This window comes from Dendropsophus ebraccatus, chromosome 11, assembly GCF_027789765.1.
Source record: "Dendropsophus ebraccatus isolate aDenEbr1 chromosome 11, aDenEbr1.pat, whole genome shotgun sequence".
NCBI classification, from domain to species: domain Eukaryota; kingdom Metazoa; phylum Chordata; class Amphibia; order Anura; family Hylidae; genus Dendropsophus; species Dendropsophus ebraccatus.
In genome coordinates, this window is record NC_091464.1 from 56,748,429 (window position 1) to 56,767,990 (window position 19,562).

General features: G+C 40.6%; 1 protein-coding gene across 3 annotated transcripts in view; it reads left to right on the forward strand.

Annotated features, from left to right (window-relative positions):
• The window catches only part of CD86 (CD86 molecule), a 92,816-nt gene that overhangs the window by 19,340 nt on the left and 53,914 nt on the right, over positions 1 to 19,562 (forward strand). For 2 of the 3 annotated variants that reach the window (XM_069945675.1, XM_069945674.1), the window contains exon 2: positions 16,396 to 16,607. The gene's annotated coding sequence lies outside the window, so the exon portion shown is untranslated. The remainder of the gene's footprint in view (positions 1 to 16,395; positions 16,608 to 19,562) is intronic. The other variant, XM_069945676.1, reaches the window with a different exon arrangement.

Sequence of the window (19,562 nt, forward strand, 5' to 3'; positions counted from 1 at the left end):
CTGACAGGCTTGTTTTACAAAGCTATATGAGCAAAAAGGAAAGAAACAGCAGCACCAGTGCAAGCACTTAAAATGCTGCACTGTACTGGGGGGATTATGTAAAGCACTGAACCACTCTCCACTGAACTGAGGGATGAGATATACAGTATATTAGATGTAGAAGAGAAAGGGTTATTGTTGCACTTGATTTACAATGTGCTATATAAGCGGAAGGGAAAGAAACAGGAGCAGCACACCAAAGAGAGCTTTACGGTAAGTCATGCTGCTGCAGGGATGAGAAGGAAGCCTTTATCTTTTAACAACGGTGCAGATGATCTGGAGTTTCATTGCTTGTAGGTACAAATGACAGGATTTATCAAGATCACACCCAGACAAGGTATGCCCCCAACTTTTCCCACTTGTAATTTGTGTTGCTGAGGCTGTTACTACAGACAGATTTCCTCTGACAACAGGCAGTGAACTACAGATTGCAGGGAAAGGAGATGCCTAGAGTCCAAGACTTAAGTGCTGTTCTATCTTTCGGATAAGGAATAACTAGAGTGCGTTACAAGAATCTTAGTAACCAAATAGACTATCCTATGAATAGTTGTTGTTTTTTTCCCCCAATTTAGACTTCTTACCCAACTGACAGCTATGGGTAGGTTCACACTGCGTTTTTGCAATCCGTTTAACGGATCCATTTTTTTTAACGGACAAAAAAAATTGTGTCAGCAACGTCAAAAAAACGGATTCGTTTTGATCCTTTTTTTTTTATTTATAATGGAAGTTAATGGAAAAACGGATCAAAACGGATGCACACAAATGCAGCCGTTTTTGCAATCCGTTTTTAATCCGTTTTTTTTTTTTCTTCCAAAAAACAGATGAAAAAAAACGGATGGCAAAAACGCAGTGTGAACTCAGCCTATCTCTTCTGATCCCCACATAGATATGCACATTGGGGTTGGCTGAGAATGGGTAGAAGGAAAAAGCCTCCTCAAGACAGTTCTGGTTGACACAGGGCCTTCCTTATTTGCTAATTGTAGATTTGAGATTACTATAAGAGAATTGGGTCGCTGTGTTGCCAGTGACATACTTACATGGGAATTAGTAAGCCTTATGGGGTGTATGTTGCAGAACTATACTTTTACCAGTGATACAATTTTGCCATCTGTAGACATTGCTTCCATTATATTTCCAGTCTCATACAGTGCTCCTAAAATATTCATGATTTTTTTTCAACCAAGATAGGATCTCTCGATGCTCCCATAACATTGACAAGAATTGTCATTGCCACATTATGGTAGTCTATCTTCCTCCCTTTACTATCCTGCTCTGTACTCTGTAGACAGAATGTATATAGGGGAAGTCACTAGGCATGTACAGTATCTGCAGTCAATACCAGCATAAGAAGCATATCATCAAATACATATTATTACCTTTTCTGCAGAACTGACCTGAAGACTAGCAAAGTAATCTATAGGAAAGATTTCAGGTACTTACCATGGTAAAGAAGTCCACCCACTCATTACAGTATGCTCAGTTCTTTTATCACCAAGGCCATGGTTTATGGACTGTAGAATGTGACTGGAAATTTTCAGTCAATGTGGAAAATACCATTATTTGTCTGATTTCTCATAATGGGATGGTTAAGTGCACTGCAAAGTGCAGACGTGAAGGCAAAGTATCACAATAGCCTAAACTGCATCTTCACAAGAAGACTAGCAGATGTATGCATGCAACTGATAAAAAAATATATGGACCTCTGATGGTTCTCCTGAATCTAGATCACTTTACACTATCTAATTTAGACCAACTATTATTTGGCCTACTTTATGTCAGTGTAATACACCAACATTTTTGTGCATTTTTGACACTTGACAAATGCACTTAGGCACAAACCTTCTCAGATCAATCACAGAGGTGCAAAATACCCTAAAGGAGAACAAAAATAACAAATTGGCTGCAGGCAGAGGGGGACATAATAAGAAGCTCTACTTACCTGTTCCTGTGCCCCTGCAGCGCTGTGTCACAAGATCACTAAGCGTTGCTGGAACTCTTTTTCTCCTGAGTTCCCTTGTTGTCATGACCCAGGAGAAAGTACCCGACCTGGCTGATAGATTGCTTGCTCAGCCAGTCAGTGACTGCAGCAGTCTGTTGCTTCAGTCCCTGACTGGCTGAGTAGGCAATTCATCAGCTGGGTCAGTATGTCACTGGAGCATGACATCCAGGAGACTGGCGGGGGTCTGTAAGTGGTAAGGCAGCCCTATGGGGATAGGGTAAGTAGAGCTTCTTTATTATTTATTCCCCCCAGCCCAAGTCAGTTCCTCATGGTGGCCACACTTCTCCTTTAAAAGTGTCTAAAACATTTAAATTGTGATATATGGCAAATTGCACCAAAATGATAGTGTATTTGTAATAGTATATTTGCCTCTTTGCATCTAAGCAACATAAAACCTGCATTGTTTTATTACATTCAGAGTGGTGACAAGATGATGTAAATGCTCTTACTGCTGCTATTGAGCCCCTGACAACTTCCTCCATAGTGCACAGCTATTTCTAATTCTCTCCATTTTACGGGGCAGTGCCAGAGCTGAGCTCTTTGCCAGCAGTGCTCACTCCTGGTCTTCCCTTCCCTTACTTGTCTGGCCAATCACAGAAGTGCCCTGAACATCTGTCACTGTGCTGGGGGTGGTATTGCAGGACTAATGTTATTTTGTAATGATGCCATTCTTTGTACCATAAAATATGCTGCAAAATAGAAAAAAAATTGAGAGCTGAAATTGAAACAGTAGTTCATTTTTGCCCAACAATATTTTTGGGGAAACACAGCAAAACTGGCAGATTTCTTGGCAAACAAATCACCAAAGACTATACAAAAACAATGATAAATGCTCCCCATTATTCTAATTCTGCAGTACTATTACAGACATTTTTTTATAATTTTTTATGTTTTACTACTTCAAAAAAATTATTACAACTTAAAAAGAAATAAAAAAGCATTACTCTGATCCCTGTAACTTTTTATTTCTTTGTGTATGGAGCTATATCATTTTGCAGTACATGTTTTTTTTTTTTTTAATCCCTATGCAATTTTATTTATGATGTGACCAGAAATCATCAATTTTGGCATTTGGTCATAGTTTTCTTTTTAGCCAATTACTGTTTGGGATCAATAACAATATATTTGATTAGCTTAAACAATTCTGATACTAGCGTTATGTTCACACATAGTATTTCTGCCAGTCTTTTTCAATCAAAATCAGGAGTGGAATTGACAGAGAAATTAAAATGGAAAGGTTTGCACAGTTTCTGTGTTTTTAACCCACTCTTGGTTCTGGTTGAAAAATGCTGACCAAAAGACTGATGGAAATACTATGTGTGAACATAGCCCACGTGTTTATTTTTACTTTTTTTTTCAATTTGAAAAAGGTGGTAATTTGAACTTTTTAAATATTTTTTTTTTCTATTTATTCATATTTATATTAAATTGCCATTACATTGCATTGATCAGTGCTCTGCTTGTACACCTTGCCTGAGCTAGAATGTACAAAGAGATTTATCATGACAGGCATGGAAGCCATTAAAATTCCCCTTGCTTTTATAGTAACCCATCAACATAATCACAGGGGTGTAGATTAGACCCCTGACAGGTGCGGAACTTTCCAAATCACTCTCTTCATTCTGTGATCACCATTGATCCTAGCATCTTGGGGGTTAGACTGCCAGGATCGGACTGATTGACTCCCAATAGCTACAGGTAGGTGTCAGCTCTATGATACATTAGATGATAACAACTCATTTCTCTGTATCTGTAACAACCAGTGCTAGGACAATGTGTAAGTATAGCAAACCACATAATCCAAGCCATTTATGATCAACATATGCTGACTGATGCAACGTAATAGAACCAGCACAACTCAATGACACAACAGGGAAGTGGTGCAGCCATATTGTAGCTTTACAGAAGGAACAATAATGTGGAAAAAGACTGATGAGCAGACATAGAAACTGCAGCAGCAGCATATTATTGTTTGTAGCTTCTGATCCTATAAGCAAAAGGGAACCCAGAGCCACAATCTCCAGAAGCTTCCATTACCATTGAGTCAGTGCCTTATACCGGCAATGAAAGCAGAATGCTTTAGGGAACTGATGTTCAGTATAAGTCGAACTTTCTCACCATAAACCCAGGTCTTTAGTCATTGCAGCCCACACAGGAATACAAAAGTCCCTGTACAATATGGTTCGACCTGGGATTTTTTTTTTTTAATAATTGCCTGTCTATTACTCTTAAAAGGGCAAATCAAGCTACCCTGAGACTGGAGGGGTATGGCTCCTCCTTGAGAATGTCACTGCAAGGCATGAGTTATAGAACAGTAATGCTCCACTTGGAAAAAAGTATACCCTGAATATTGGTGTATTCAACCAGAGCATGTGCTGTAGCCATGGTTCTACAGAATACATGGAAGGCCATACATCATAACTTGCAATGTGGGAAGCCGGTGTCTCGTGAAGGTATATTTCACAGGGTTTTTCCCAAACCCCATCCAAACGCTTTTCCGTCCATAAAGCCCTAAAGCTCTTGAAAGTAACGTGATTGTTTGACGTCACGTAACCTTAGATGCTAATTGCAACGAGGATCAGAGATGAGGGAATTTCTTAGAACACACGTGGGTCTTAGAAAGTAGTTCTGCTACACACAGTGACATTCTAGAGAATTCTGTGTCTCCAACATTGTGGCATTAACTTGGAAACTCCCTTTTCCCCAAGCTCAAAGTGCAGTCCATCAAATATAGCTGGTTATGGAAGAACGATAGAGCCCAGTTCTTAAAATCACCATACTGTGAACCAACCCATCATCTAAAAAGGTAGTGGAGATTGTTAATGAAAAAACATCTATTGCCATTTTTGGAAATTCTACCCAAAAATGGAAATAGTGAGGCATTTATGCTTTCAGTTATAAAGTGTTGAATAAGTAAAAAGAAAAATTGAAAAAAAAAAAGACCTCATGAAACAAGGACCATAATTTTCTCCGGAAGACTGTTAGAGATTACAATTCTTGGTGGTTGCAATGGGTGATAAAAGCCTTGAAGCTGTGTTCATAAATAATAGTTTAGTTGGTATTTTTAAGCAAAACCAGGAGTGTGCTGAAAATACAGAAAAGCTTCATATCTTTTCAATAAAATGTTTCTCTACTCCTGATTTTGGCTAAAAATATTCACTGAAATTGATGTGTAATCCCGAGGCTCACTGATTGAAAGCAGCAAATGAAGCAGCAAAATAGTGAAAGACATTTTTTACATAACTAGTCTGGTTTGTGCAAAAATGTGTTACTTTTTGCCTGTCTGCCCACTTGATGGGTGGACAGGGGGCACAGCTTTACCATGATTTAGACTTGCAAACAGGCATACAGTTTTAATAGTTTGTACAGTTTATAAGACCCTATTTTCCTATACACTTTAAGGAATTTTGATCTAAAAGAGAGGTGCCCTCTATTTAAGACCCTTTACCAGTATCATGGCTATAGCGGTCGCAGGAGGTGCAGCTGCGACTGGGTGCATAAATCAGGGGAGCCCAGAGACCCTCCTCTTTAAGGCATTGCTTACCTGCTAATAGTCAGCTCCAATGCTCATCAGTATATGGAAGTTTGTGGAGCAGCACTGACAGGAGCAGAGGTAACACATTAGTTAGAGGTGGAGAAGACATAAAACAAGAGGCTCAAAGGAGTGAAAGAAATAAGAACTGTTTGTTAACCCTTTCCTCTCAATTTAGCATTTTCCTATGCTCTTCATCAACAAAGGTTAAAAATGAATAATTTTGTAGCTCTTTATATAGATTGGTTTTACCAATTATAGCTATGACAAGACCTTTAGCTTCATGTATATGTATTTTTGTAGAAAGCATATCTATAAGACCACAGATAAATAGGGCCAAACCAAGCATTTTTAGCGGGACCAGTAAACCTTTAGCTACGCCCCTGACGTATGCAGAGTATGCAAAAAAGGTCTTAAATTCTTGTGTCTTAAAACACAGGAATAACCAGATATCCCTCCAGAGAAGGAAAGCCTGCTGCCAAGGGGTGCCTCCCAGTGGGGAGATCACCAAACCACCCTTATACGTAGCCCCTTAAGTTCCAATCGGTTGTGAGTATTGGAACATAAATAGGGAAATAGCAAGGAGGTCGCTTTTGCATCAAAGTCTAACATGATATGAGTTTACCAAAGCCATGCATCCATCCATAGATAGCTGTTTCGGGGTTTAGGCCCCTCGTCAGTGTGGAGTAGAATTTTGGCTAACGGGGGTAATGAAAAGTAGACCAAAAAAACACGGCAATCACTAAGCTCAGGGAGATCAGTGAAAAAAATCCAATGAAATGCTCACTCAAGAGTCTCCATTGGTGGTTTTGTGATCTCCCCACTGGGAGGCACCCCTTTGCAACAGGCTTTCCTTCCCTGGAGGGATATCTGACTATTCCTGTGTTTTGAGACTCCCAACTGAGGCTCCTTTATTTCCATATTTAAATTTAATGGGGCAATTTATCAATGGAGACACTTGAGTACTTCACTGGAATTTTTTCACTGATCTCCCTGAGCTCAGTAATTACTTTGTTTAGAATGGAGAGTAGTTACAAATAATCTCTCTCTCCCTGGAGGACCTGCCCTGTATAACCCAAACAACCTATTTATTTCATTGCTCACTGTGTAATGTGTCATTCAATTGTGGTAGTGCTGAAAGGAAATTAAAACCTTATTAGATTTTCACATAGACATAGGTTATGTTCACACAAGGTTTTTTTCAGCTCCGTTTAAAATGATGTCCGTTATTTTAAGTGTAAAATAGCTGACGTCATTTAGCTGTCTGGCCTTCCCTTGGTGCAATGACTGGTGTTTGTGCATTATTCTAGTTTGGGTTACTAATTGGCCTTTGGGTGTGGCCTAATTGAAAAGTCCATTGAATTTAATAGTAAAAAAGGAGAAACAACAGTGGAAAAAGAAAAACTGTGTGTGAACTACTAACAAAAAATGTCCTCTGTTTGCAAAAGATGTCCAAAAATAATGATCATGTTCATTATTTTGATGTCCGCGGTAAAAATGTCCGTTATTCAATGCATTGTGTGCATTGGACGTCCGTCTTCCCATTGACTTCAATGCATTGCCATTGGAGTCAGTTAAATCGCGGCAAAAATGGACGTTTTTTAAAATATCAAAATTGGGCGTCTTTTCTTTATTTTTGACGTTGTGTGAACATAGCATATGAATGATCCCTGAGCTTACTATCAAAGGACCCTTTTAACAAGCAGGAATTGTCTATGGCGTTGAATCCCTAATATAACTATAGAAGCAAAGCTTATTGACTACGATGCCAATTATTCTTCATCTTTATACTAAGCTATCAACATCGATGCAGAGAAAACTTTTGAAGAACAAATCTGCCAATTATAAAAAGCAATGAGCTGTTGCACCATGTCCAGTAGTTTTACTCAACAAATCTGCACAGAGTGTAACCAATACTTCTTGCAAAACACTCCTAAAAATAATTAGAGAAGAGTACATTCCCCAAATGACTATTAAAACATTGTAACAATACAAGGGGGTTTACTCTTCCGAGACAACCCTTGTCACAATGCAGTAACAAACAGCTAATATTGCGCCTTCCTCCAGAACACTTTGTAGACTATAGAATACCACTGGGGGTTTAAGGCCACTTTAGTTCAATTAGGGCAAGATAAGCTTGGGGACCCCAGTACAATGTGTATATAGTAATAAGGGGTAAAACCAAAATACAGGTTCTGAATGTAGGGGTCTGGTCTGAGAAGGGTCTGGTGTGGGATCTGGGCTAATCAAGACTTGTGGACAGGGGTTTGAATATAATGTAGTTTGGGTCTGAATAAATGTAGGGTTTTGGCCTGTCTGTATTTATTCCAGGGTCTGAATATATTATGAGGTCTAATGTGGGGTTTGACATGACGTTGGGGTCCAGTCTATGATCTGGATCTATTCAAGGGTCTAGTCATAATGGATCTGGGGTCTATTTATTTGTAGGGTTGGGTTTGTAGTCTAGGGTGTGAATTAAAGAGGTGGTTCGGGGAGCAGAAAACATATTACCTGTTCTGTTCCCCAATGCTCCACCTTCACCCTTGGCACATCTTGGCCGCAAACCTTCTGAAGCTAATGGAGATGAGTACCAAATCACGATCATTGCATGAGGACAAAACCACTTTGGCGCTCAATGCCCAATAGCTACATAATGTTGCTGATGTTGTGGTGGTTTCAAAAACTACACTTCCAAGATATGCCAAGTAGAACACAACAATTATTAATAGTGTTTCTTTTCTCTTAACAATCCATTTATTTGGGGGGGTCTAAGGACTGATTTTTTTTAGGGTCCGGTTGAAAGTCTGTTTTGTTCTCTGCTATAAAGGGTTAAGGGGTTGTCTGTGCAGGACAGCATAGCAAATACATCAATGAATGGTTATTTAATTCACCATCCTGTACAACCCAGCTGCAAGAACCTCCTGAGCCTAACAGCCAAAAAGATACTGTAGCTGGGTCATATGTTTAAGAAGGTCCTGGCAGATTCTAAGAGTCAGTACCACTACACCATGGGGGTTAAGGCCTATACTGTACGTTGTTCGCATACATAAATGAATGCATGAATCTATAAATGGCATATAGGTTTAATATGAGGGTACAACTTAATTCATACATAGCACATATTTAATAAATTGAGTCATAATTTGTTGAGTATGGTGGGAAGGGCAGCTATAAGACTAGTTACACCACTGAGGATATTTTAAGTCTGGAAGGTATCTACTCTTTTCCAATGGCTCATTAAAGCTACATGGTCTGCATCTATGATAGGTATGAGATCTATATAGCAATTCCTGCACTAATACATTGAATATACTGGTCCCATTCTTTGGACCACTGGATAATTAATCACTTTTTACACCGACAAAGCCAGGGTGATGTGGACCTGAGACGATCTGTAGGGTCAGAAAAAAGATAGAAGACAGATGGATACCTATCTCTATGTATCCAGTTCTTGACATGTTCTTTACCCCATCCAGATATTCTCTTTGGCACATTATGTACATATGTTAATGAGAACAGTTTCGCTTCTGTAATGCAAATGTATTATTAGAGAAAAGGAACCTGAGTAATCACATAACACAGTTTTTACACAACAAAGTCATTACTCTAGTTACTTTAGGAATAAAACCATACGTCGCATAATATTGGAAGGCAAGTGTAACGGTAACATAATAGCCCCATTTTTTTTTTTTTTTTTTTTTTTTACCAAATCAGTTTTTGGATCACACCTAACATTTTATGTTTTAGGCAGATGAATAATATTGTTCAATATATGGTTTCTGAAATGTTAAATTTGTCCATAATCCAAGGCTATAGATGTCTTGTGCCTGATGGTCCTATTGTTGATAAGTGGATTTTCTTCTTGTCAGACATGAAGGACCTATGTTATCTAAATAGTTTTGAATTTTACTGTCTGTATCTGAGGCTGTACAAGCTTTAATTCTTTGTACGTTCTCTTGAGATTTTTTGGCTTCCTTCCTCAGTCTATATTTCTGTGCGAAAGTGATATGTGTGTGTTCCCACAGAATTTAGACTTATGTCTTTGTGCTCTACTGTATCAATGGCTTCCACTAGCCTCTCAGGTGCATAACTTAACAACAAATTGTCTTGGAGCTCTTAATAGTGAACTGTGAAAGTAAGGGGGCCACCCCTGAAACATTGCGTCAGGCAGGAGAAATGCCAGCTCCGGTGATCGCACACCTGTAACATCCCAAGCAGTCATTTGAATGTGTATCAAGATAAACAATAAATGTAAAATGAAGACGACACAACCGTGAGTCAAACTCTGGTTTATTGCCTTACTTCAAAGTGATACAGTTCACTATTAAGTGCTCCAGGACAATTTGTTGTTTGTGTATGGGGACCTTGAGTCTTCCCCATAATTGTAGGCTAGCAGTATTAAAGATATAATGCAATAATTTCTCAATCTTACCTAACTCTTACCTTAATAGTTCTTCTGGGACAATAACATTGGAATTACACGAAGGGAATAGGGTATATTTTGGCTGCAATGGTTATTATCCACTTAAAGGATATGTTTAACATTGCAACAAATATTGTGTGATGGCATCAAAAAGTAAAACTAAAGCAATTTTGTAAATAGTTTTATGTATAAATCTCTCAGAGGATCAAAAAAGGTCAAATACCCAGTAATCAATGTCTTCTGGGAAGCAGACTTAGACTTATTAAAGTGAATGTTGTTTATATATCGGCCCTAGATACTGAAATGTTTATTGTTTGTACTAATCTGTTTCGATGTTCCGATTGCATTTTTTATTTATTTCATTTTTAATACATTATTATGGGGGCGCCCATCTTGCCTGAACTGCTTTTTACAGCATTTAGTGACATACTTTATGGCAAGCCTCATGGACAATGAACATCTCTGGACCCAATTTTTGTATTCACTAATTTTGCAGTCCAGTTTCATCCATCTGTCATCTACAGATTTATCAAGTTTTGTATGTAAGAAATAGGAAACAGATTAGGTTAATTATACTGCAAGATTACACAGGGTCTCTGTCAGGACAAGGGATAAGGACATAGAGGTAAGGGGTAATCCTAACCTTCACCTGCATTGCTGTTTCTGCCTACTTGGATAATCCACCATAAATAGAAGCCCCCAGTTTGTGACAATCTTGTTGCTAACTGACTTCAAGGAGGGATAGAGGGATAGGGGAAACAAAAGACTGAAGGCCAGCAAGGAGTCAGCCCCAGGATATCATGACAATGTTTAACTCAGTATACAGAGGAAGGGTATGTTCAATTTAAGTAAAAGCTGTGGAATTTCGTGGCGGAGCCCCCACCATGGAATCCCATCTGCCTCAGTGTGTCTGCCTCAGCGCGCCTCCGCTTTACGCCACTCTATGCTCAAATAATTCACATGTCAATTCCTTGAGCGAAGAGTGGAGGTGTGTGCGGCATCCCATTGAAACAATGAGGCAGGCGAGATTCTGAGGTGGGTGCTCTGCTGTGGAATTCAGACGCTTTTACTCACTGTGAACATACCCGAATAGTAAGAATCAGGTTACAGGGTAAAAGTCCAAAAGAGTATGTTAGATCCAAATTCACAGTGCAGAGGAGGTAATCAACATAGTAAAAAAAAGGCAAGTGAACGTCGCCAGCGCTAAGTCTAATTGGCATATCATATCATCCCTGCTCCCTGACCAGCTGACCAGCCTTAATGTCAATAGAGGCACTGTGGGAGGGGAGTTGTCAGGGTGGGAGAGCTGTGATAGAGAGCTGAGCAACTACTCAACCAGGAGGTAGTGAGAGCACATCATAAGAGAACACAAAGGAATCAGTTCATCCATGCCCACGGCATATATTTCTAAACCAGTGCTTCCCAACCTTTTCCACCTTGAGGCACCCCTTGGGGGAAAAAAATTGGCTCGGGGCACCCCTACCAAATAATGTTCTACAAAATACAAAAAAGATCATTCAGTGACTCACTGGTGACGTCTTCTTTGATCTAAGGCATCACTTTCCCTTTTCCTTTCTATCTGGGCCGGACCACCGTGACGATTTCTTCCAGCTACGTTTCATGTCTTCAGAACCTGCCAGACAAACATCTTAGGCTCCGCACATTTCTAGCAACGTTCTTCCCTTTCTCCCTTCTATAGGCTCCCATAGTAACTGCGCTGTTTGGTGTCATGTGCAGTAAAGTGAATAGGAATTTGGGCTGCCTCCATTTGTAGCAACCCCTGCTGTGCCCCCATATAGTAAGAATGCCCCTGATGTGCCCCCTTATACTAATAATGCCCCCTGATATTCCCCCATTATACTAATAATGCCCCCTGACATTCCCCCATTATACTAATAATGCCCCCTGATATTCCCCCATTATACTAATAATGCCCCCTGCTGTGTACCCACATACAATAATAATGCCCCCTGCTGTGTACCCCCATACAATAATAGTTTCCCTTGCTGTGTACCCCATACAATAATAATGCCCCCTGCTGTGTACCCCATGCAATAATAATACTAATCACGTAGTGTGAACATAGCCTAAAAATGCTATATGGTTCTGATTTTCTTTAACCTAACCTTGGATTACCCCTTTAAATCTCACTTGGATATTTGCAACTTTTTATTTTTTAAACCACGGTCAACAATTTTTAGAAATTGGGCAGAGTTCACTGCAGAATTTTGGAGCCCCTGTTGCCCAGGATATTTACTATAATTCCTTATTTGGCCTTTGGCATATTCTGAAGATATTGTGTGGGTGTGAGCACGAGGCTCGGGGGATGCCAGCATAGAAAATCCCTTTAAATAGGGAAGCACACTGACCCTGGACTTGTATGTCTAAGCAAATACATCATATTGCATAAATGCGGGGTTAGAAGTTTTGTTTAATATGGCATAACCGAGTGACCTCCTGATCAACCTGAGAATGAACTATATGAACAGGATTGACCTCTTAGGGTTGTTGTTTTCCTATGTTCTATTGATACATATTCTCCCCAGAAACACTTGGGATAACAGAGAAACCATAGTTGTGCATTGATACCTATTATATTATACTGCATCTATACAGGCAAACTGATTTCCTGACTCGATAAAAAAAAAAAAAAAATTGGTTGCAAGAATCCCACTATATACAGACATACTGTATCCTTATCTATCGGGCACAGTGAAGAATAGATTAAAATAGAGTCTCTTGCTCTGGAGGACCGTCCATGTCAGTGCATTACATAAGCAACCTATTGATTTCAATGGATACTGAGAAATGCTTTTGCAGTGCTGCACTGGAACAGAACACTGCAATATGTTCTCCCTGATTACAGCCAATTACTGGGGGGTTTAGCAGTGGGTAACCTTGTTTTTTCCTATCTTTTCATTGGGGGATAATTTTGCAATAGACTGAATTAGGGGCAGAGCTAAAGAGGTCGCAGTTGTCGCAAATGGGCCCCTTACCACTACACTATATGCTGCCTGTGCTGCTTTTGTGGTGTGCCCCAGTCACTTGCTAGATGGAAGTGTGACGCCACTTCCTGTGGTGGATGGCCAAGATACAGCCGAACCATAAGCGTTTTTTCACATGACGCCTGTGCCTGGTGGGCACACAGGTGTGATGGCATGCCTGCTTTTAAGGTATAAGGCCGGTTGTACCCCTATCCCCTGTGGTCGGTGTCCTGTGGGGTTGCTGCAGGGTCCCTTGGGGTAGTGTTGTCACAGGTAATATAGTCAGAGATGGGCAGAGCAGTGTAATAAACCTCCCGAATAATAGTAGGACCCGCCACCCACAGAAAGGGGAGATGTCCCAAAGTTGCGGTGTAAGTGCTGTGCAGGTGGTAGAGAATAATCACAGACTCCATTGATAACATTGACTTGGTTTACTATTGGCAAATGTGCAACAGGTAAAACAGAAGTACTTGGATATATATATATATATATATATATATATATATATATATATACACTCAATAAAGTAACAATAAAAACTGAGAGGTAAAACCACCAGATCTGTCTGGTAAGTGCTGAGTAGGATGTAATAGAGTTGATGAGGTTGTACTGAGGTAGCGTAGTAGAGAGGAGGGTGCTGTGAGAGTCTCAACCCAGGTACTAATGTGCTCTGCCGGGATGTTGGAGTGTATCGAAGAATACTTGTAGAAGAAGGAGACAACCTGTGCCCATGTATTGACGTTTCTATAGTCTTCACACCACCTTATGACCACTAGCCTTGGTGGAACCGTACCAATGGGTGACACAGGCCCCAGACCTTGTTACCTGGGATGAGCAGAGTGCTGAGGGCTCCCTGGCTGACACTCGTGCTGCGAGATGTAGTTCATAGACCTTCTAGCAACCTTGCTCCACCCGGATCAGTTCCTAGCTCTTTGGCTCTGTAATGGATACTGTCCTGCACTGTTGTAGCTCCTAGTCCTCGGCATGGGTTGAGATGATCTGCTGGCTAGTCCTTTCCTGAAGGGTCTAGCACTGCATCACTCGCGATACAGGTACTTCAGGAAAGAAGTCTGTAAGAGGGCTCTGTCCTGCGTCCTACCCATGCGGGGTACTGACTACGACTGCGACTTCTCTGTCAAGAGGACCTGACAAAAATTTCACCATGTAGGGTAAAAATTAGCCAAACTAGGGAGGAATCACCATTATCTGGCAGTGGAGCCAATGTGTATGCCATTTTAGATTTGTCATTATGATGGAATTGTCCCCCCGCCCCTTGCCAGCTCTGCCACAAGATTCTTTGTTGTCAGCTGGTAGTGCTCGAGGATCCCATTGTGTGACTATAGTATATTACAGAAAGGGATCGCCCATAGTGGAGAACCCCTTTAATCATATGATATAATAATAGAGAATACTGAGAATTTGAGATGAATTAGGAAGCTTGTATGGAATGGAAACTGTGACCTCCCTTAAAGTCTTCCCACGGTTAAAGAATCTTCTGTATTTGTTTATGTCACTTTGAAAGCTTCAGTAGTCTTTTGGTTATGTCTACTTCACGGTAACTTGCTTTTATTGGAAAGGATTGACCTGTCTATTATTTGTTTAACAAGTTAAGGGAAGATTGTATAGTCACTTCCTGAGTGTCAGTAGATGCTATAATGTATAATAACACATTACTCAATGACTGATCTGACATGTACCCTTAGAGGGTTTTTCCATTGTATACTCTAAAAATACACCATCACTTACTCATTAGGGTGGTCAGCCAACCCTAAGATTAAGGAGCTCCAATGCTGTATTACAAAAATAAAAGCTTTCCTAGAAAACTAAGCTTCTGGTCCCTGGCTGTCTATAGAGGTGCAGCACTGCTAGGTTCACTAGAAGGGACCTATCAGGCAGAAAAACAATATGAAGCTCTACATTATTCCCCACTGCTTCTTTAATAGTACAATCATGGCCAAAAGTTTTGAGAATGACACAAATATTATATTTTCACATGATCTGCTGTCCTCTGGTTTTTATGTGTGTTTGTCAGATGTTTTTATCACATACAGAAATATAATTGCAATCATATTATGAGTAACAAAAGCTTATATTGACAGAATGAGTTAATGCAGCAAGTCAATATTTGCAGTGTTGACCCTTCTTCTTCAGGACCTCTGCAATTCTCCCTGGCTGCTCTCAATCAACTTCTGGACCAAATCCTGACTGATAACAGTCCATTATTGCACAATCAATGCTTGCATTTTGTCAGAATTTGTTGGTTTTTGTTTGTCCACCCGTCTCTTGATGATTGACCACAAGTTCTCAATGGGATTAGGATCTGGGGAGTTTTTAGACCATGGACCCAAAATCTCTGTTTTGTTCCCTGAGCCATTTAGTTATCACCTTTGCTTTATGGCAAAGTGGTCCATCATGCTGAAAAGGCATTGTTGATCGCCAAACTGCTCTTGGACGGTTGGGAGAAGTTGCTCTTGGAGGACATTCTGGTACCATTCTTTATTCATGGCTGTGTATTTAGGGAAGACTGTGAGAGAGCCGATTCCCTTGGCTGAGAAGCAACCCCACACATGAATGGTTTCAGAATGCTTTACAGTTGGCATGAGACAAGACTGGTGGTAGCGATCACCTCGTCTTCTCCGAATAAGCTGTTTTTCAGATGTCCCAAACAATCGGAAAGGGGATTCATCAGAGAAAATGACTCTTTGCTGCCTTCCTTGAGACCAGGCCTTGCTCCAAGAGTCTCCGCCTCACAGTGCGTGCAGATGCACTCACACCTGCCTGCTGCCATTCCTGAGCAAGCTCTGCACTGCTGGTAGCCCGATCCCGCAGCTGATCCTGGCACTTGCTGGTTTTTCTTTTGGCAACAATGGAACCTGTCTCCTTGAAGTTAAATCCTATCTGTATGTTTTGGATGTGGGAGGAAACCCAAGTAAACACAGAGAGAACATACAAGCTCCTTGCAGATGTCATCTTTGGTGGGATGTGAACCCAGGACCCTAGCCAAGCTAGACAACAGTGCTAACCACCCCTCCCCCAGTCTTCTGAAACTGAACATGAAAAAAGTTTTAAAAAGTTGCATTTTCAAAATTGCAATCCCCCCCTAAAAAAAAATAAAAATGTAAAAACCCCATAGTAGATTTCTCCCATCAAGTGTTGTCATAGGAGACAACTATTTGTCCCAGTCAAGGTCAAAGACTCCTACATCGCTATAACAAACACCTGCAGAAATTCTTTCATACTAAAGGAAGAAATAGCTGTTGTTGGTGTTCAGTGAGATAACTTTTATATTGAGTCAATAAGAACTGGATATCATGCTTGATAAAAAGGGAACGTGCAGCGGCATGCTTATTCTTCATATGATTATACATCTATAGGAATGGGACTGCTGGATAATAATGAGATTTCTCTGTTTGTTCAGCAGGTTTTAATCGGGACAATAAATATCAAAGGGAAATTCTCAGTATGTAGAGGAACCTCCTCCCACACGAGAGACGTCACGCTATCTGAGCACTTCCCTAACACAAGTTTCGGCTGCTCCTAGACTGCCAGTGTGCTTTGGATTTCAGAGCGGCAGGGTTGTCACCTCCCGGAGGACTTGGATATTATAGCAGAGGTCGCAGCATAAAGCAAGTAAGTTATTACAGCTCTCACTCCTTACCAGGAAATCAGGTTCTTCCTGTCCATGGCTATGTGCACACTGAGCAATTCTCGAGGAATTGTAGCTGAAAGTTTTCAGGCAGAATTCAAGCAGAATTTAAGCCCCCCATTGACTTCTATAGGATTCCTCTAGCAGATCTACAGCAGAAAATTCTGCTTGGAAATTCTGCAGTGCGAACAACAGAGCAGAAAACCCATTGAACACAATGGGACTTTGCTCTGCACATTTTTTACGGGAGGAATTTCAAGCTGAATTTCGAGCTGAATTTCAAGCTGAATTCCTCGCCTTTTCCTCAGTGTGCACATAGCCCATGAATGGCTTGTCAGTCTGATCTCTGGCACCAGCAACGGTGTGGTTTGGTTCTGCAGTAGTTTGTTGTTAACTACCTTACAACAGCGTTCTCAGGCTGTAAAACTACAACTCCCAGCATGCCCTAATTGGTGTCGTTTCCATCCAATGGAGGGTCGTAGGTTGGAGATCACTGTCATATCTTTTCCAAAATAGATTGAAACATAAAATTCAGCTTTTAGTTCTCATTCTGTACGGATGTAGTAGAGCTGAGTTTGTTATTACACTTGTTGGAGCCACGTCTTGTTAGTTTTATGTATGTTATAAAGGTTATATTAGGGCAGGCATGGCCCTCCAGCTGTTCCAAAACTACAATTCTCATCGTGCCTGGAAAGCCAAAGGGCATACAGACAGAGGAGACCCTTACTCTCACTTTGATAGTTGTGGTCCATCAATGTGTTACATAGATGGTCACCGATGCAAATAAATGCATGTAGCAGTATGATTTCTCCTGTAGTTGGCGCTATAAATAATAATCAATAATCAATTTGTGGTCATTGCAAATGTGGGTTCATGGAGTTGAAGCCTGGAGCTGGTGGTGATGACATCTTACCGGGATAGTCTGTAATAAGTAGCTTCCTCTACAACACTATATAAACACTATATAAAACCAGAATGTGATATCTATGGGTGCCAAAAGGACAATCCTCCATGCACTAGAACCCCCATACTGTACAAAAAGACCTCCAGAATGACACCTCACACAGCCCCATAGACCAAAGGATAAAAGTGTTTAAAAAAGGTTTTAATTTTTTAAAAGCCCTCAAATAAAATAAAAGTTACACAAGTTACATACCGTTGTAATTGTTACAACTTGAGTAATATGCGTAATAAGTCATTTTTACCCTAGGGCAAACGGCGTAAACAGAAAACCTCCCCAAATTTAAAAAAATCATTTTTTTTTCAATTTCATCACACATTTCATTTTTTTCTGGTTTTGCTGCATATTTTATGCAAAAATTAAGTCTGCCATTGCAAAGTACAATTAGTGGCGCAAATAAAAGGGCTCATTTGGGTCTGTAGGTGAAAATTGCAAGCGCTATTGCCTTTTAAACACGTGGAGGAATAAACAAAAGCGCAAAAACTAAAATTAGCCCAGTCCTGAAGGGGTTAAGGATAGTCCTTTCTACTTCTCCTCAAAAGCGTCAATGAAGCCATGGTGCTACCAGAGTCCACCAAAGCAGCTCTTTACAGCAGTTTTCTAATAAAGCTAATAAAGAGTAAAGCAATGTCAGAAACTTCTCATGGGCAGAGATTGTTCCCCTCTAGTAATGCTTAAAGTTTAAAATGTAAAACTATAACATTAAAGAGCAACAATAAAAGGTTCTATGATGACTAATATGTAAGGATTGTAAAAGTAAGTTAACCTTGAAGTTTTTAGTCTAGCACTTATGTGGAAATACAAGAAAAAAAAAGTTTAATGTCTTTAGGTAACCTTCGGCTGCTAGTTATTTATCAGAATAAGTGTGCTGCAATAAGTGTTGGTGTAGGGTGTGTGTCCAAGCAGTGCTTATTGGTGTCCCTTTGAGTAATTTAATTAATCAAAATTCCTTAAATAGGACCTGTAGCCAACCCCCCAAAAAATAAGTTATTATGAAATAGCAGTTAGGGCATCCTGATTAAACTTCTGTCTACAGTTCCTTGATACCCCCTCCCATTTACGAGATATGTGGATTTATAGTTTGTCTGACAATTCAGTTAAATGGGTTATCCAGCATTAGAGAAACATGGCTACTTTGTACCAGAGATAGCATGACTGTTATCTCCAGTATGGGTGGCGGTTTGCAACTCACTTCCATTGAATTGAATGAAGCTTAAATCCCCCTATACTTACCTCATCGTGCCGGGTCCCGCTTCCTGAGCCGGTCGGGTGACTAAGATTTCAGCGCCCGAAGCCCAGCGCGTGGGCTCACAGGAGAGTCCGATGCCCATAGAGAATGACGGAGCATCGGACTCCCCATTCATTTTCTATGAGCATCTGACTCTCCTGTGAGCGCGCAATGAGGTAAGTATAGGGTGATCCAACAGGGGGTCGGGAGTCTGTCACCCCGGCACGGGGGGTGACAGGTTTCCTTTAAGGAGGGGTTGTCCAGCATAATCTTTTTCTTTCAAATCAACTGGTGTCAGAAAGCTATATAGATTTAAAAATCTCAAGTCTTCCCATACTTATTAGCTACTATATGTCATGCAGGAAATGCTGACATCTCTGGCCGAGAAAAGAACTGTACAGAGCAGGAGAATTTTCCTATGGGGGTTCATAGAAAACTGAGACAGGGCTGTATTTACCACTAGGCACCCGTGGTCCGGTGCCTAGGGCAGCACCTTGCAGGGGGGCAGCACCAGGGAGCAGGGGGACAGAAAAAAACTATTTTTTTTTTTTATTATTTTCCCTCCTCCCGTTCAGACTTGCCAGTAAATCTGGTGTCTTTTCCAGGGGGGTGGGGGTATGGTGGTATTGGTCAGGTCTGGTATCGCCAATAGGTGCGTGTAGATGGGGTGTCTTCAGGTTTAGTGCCAAGGGCAGCAGCAGCTGTTAATACAGCCCTGGACAGAGTTTCTGTGTCGGCCAGAGATGTCAG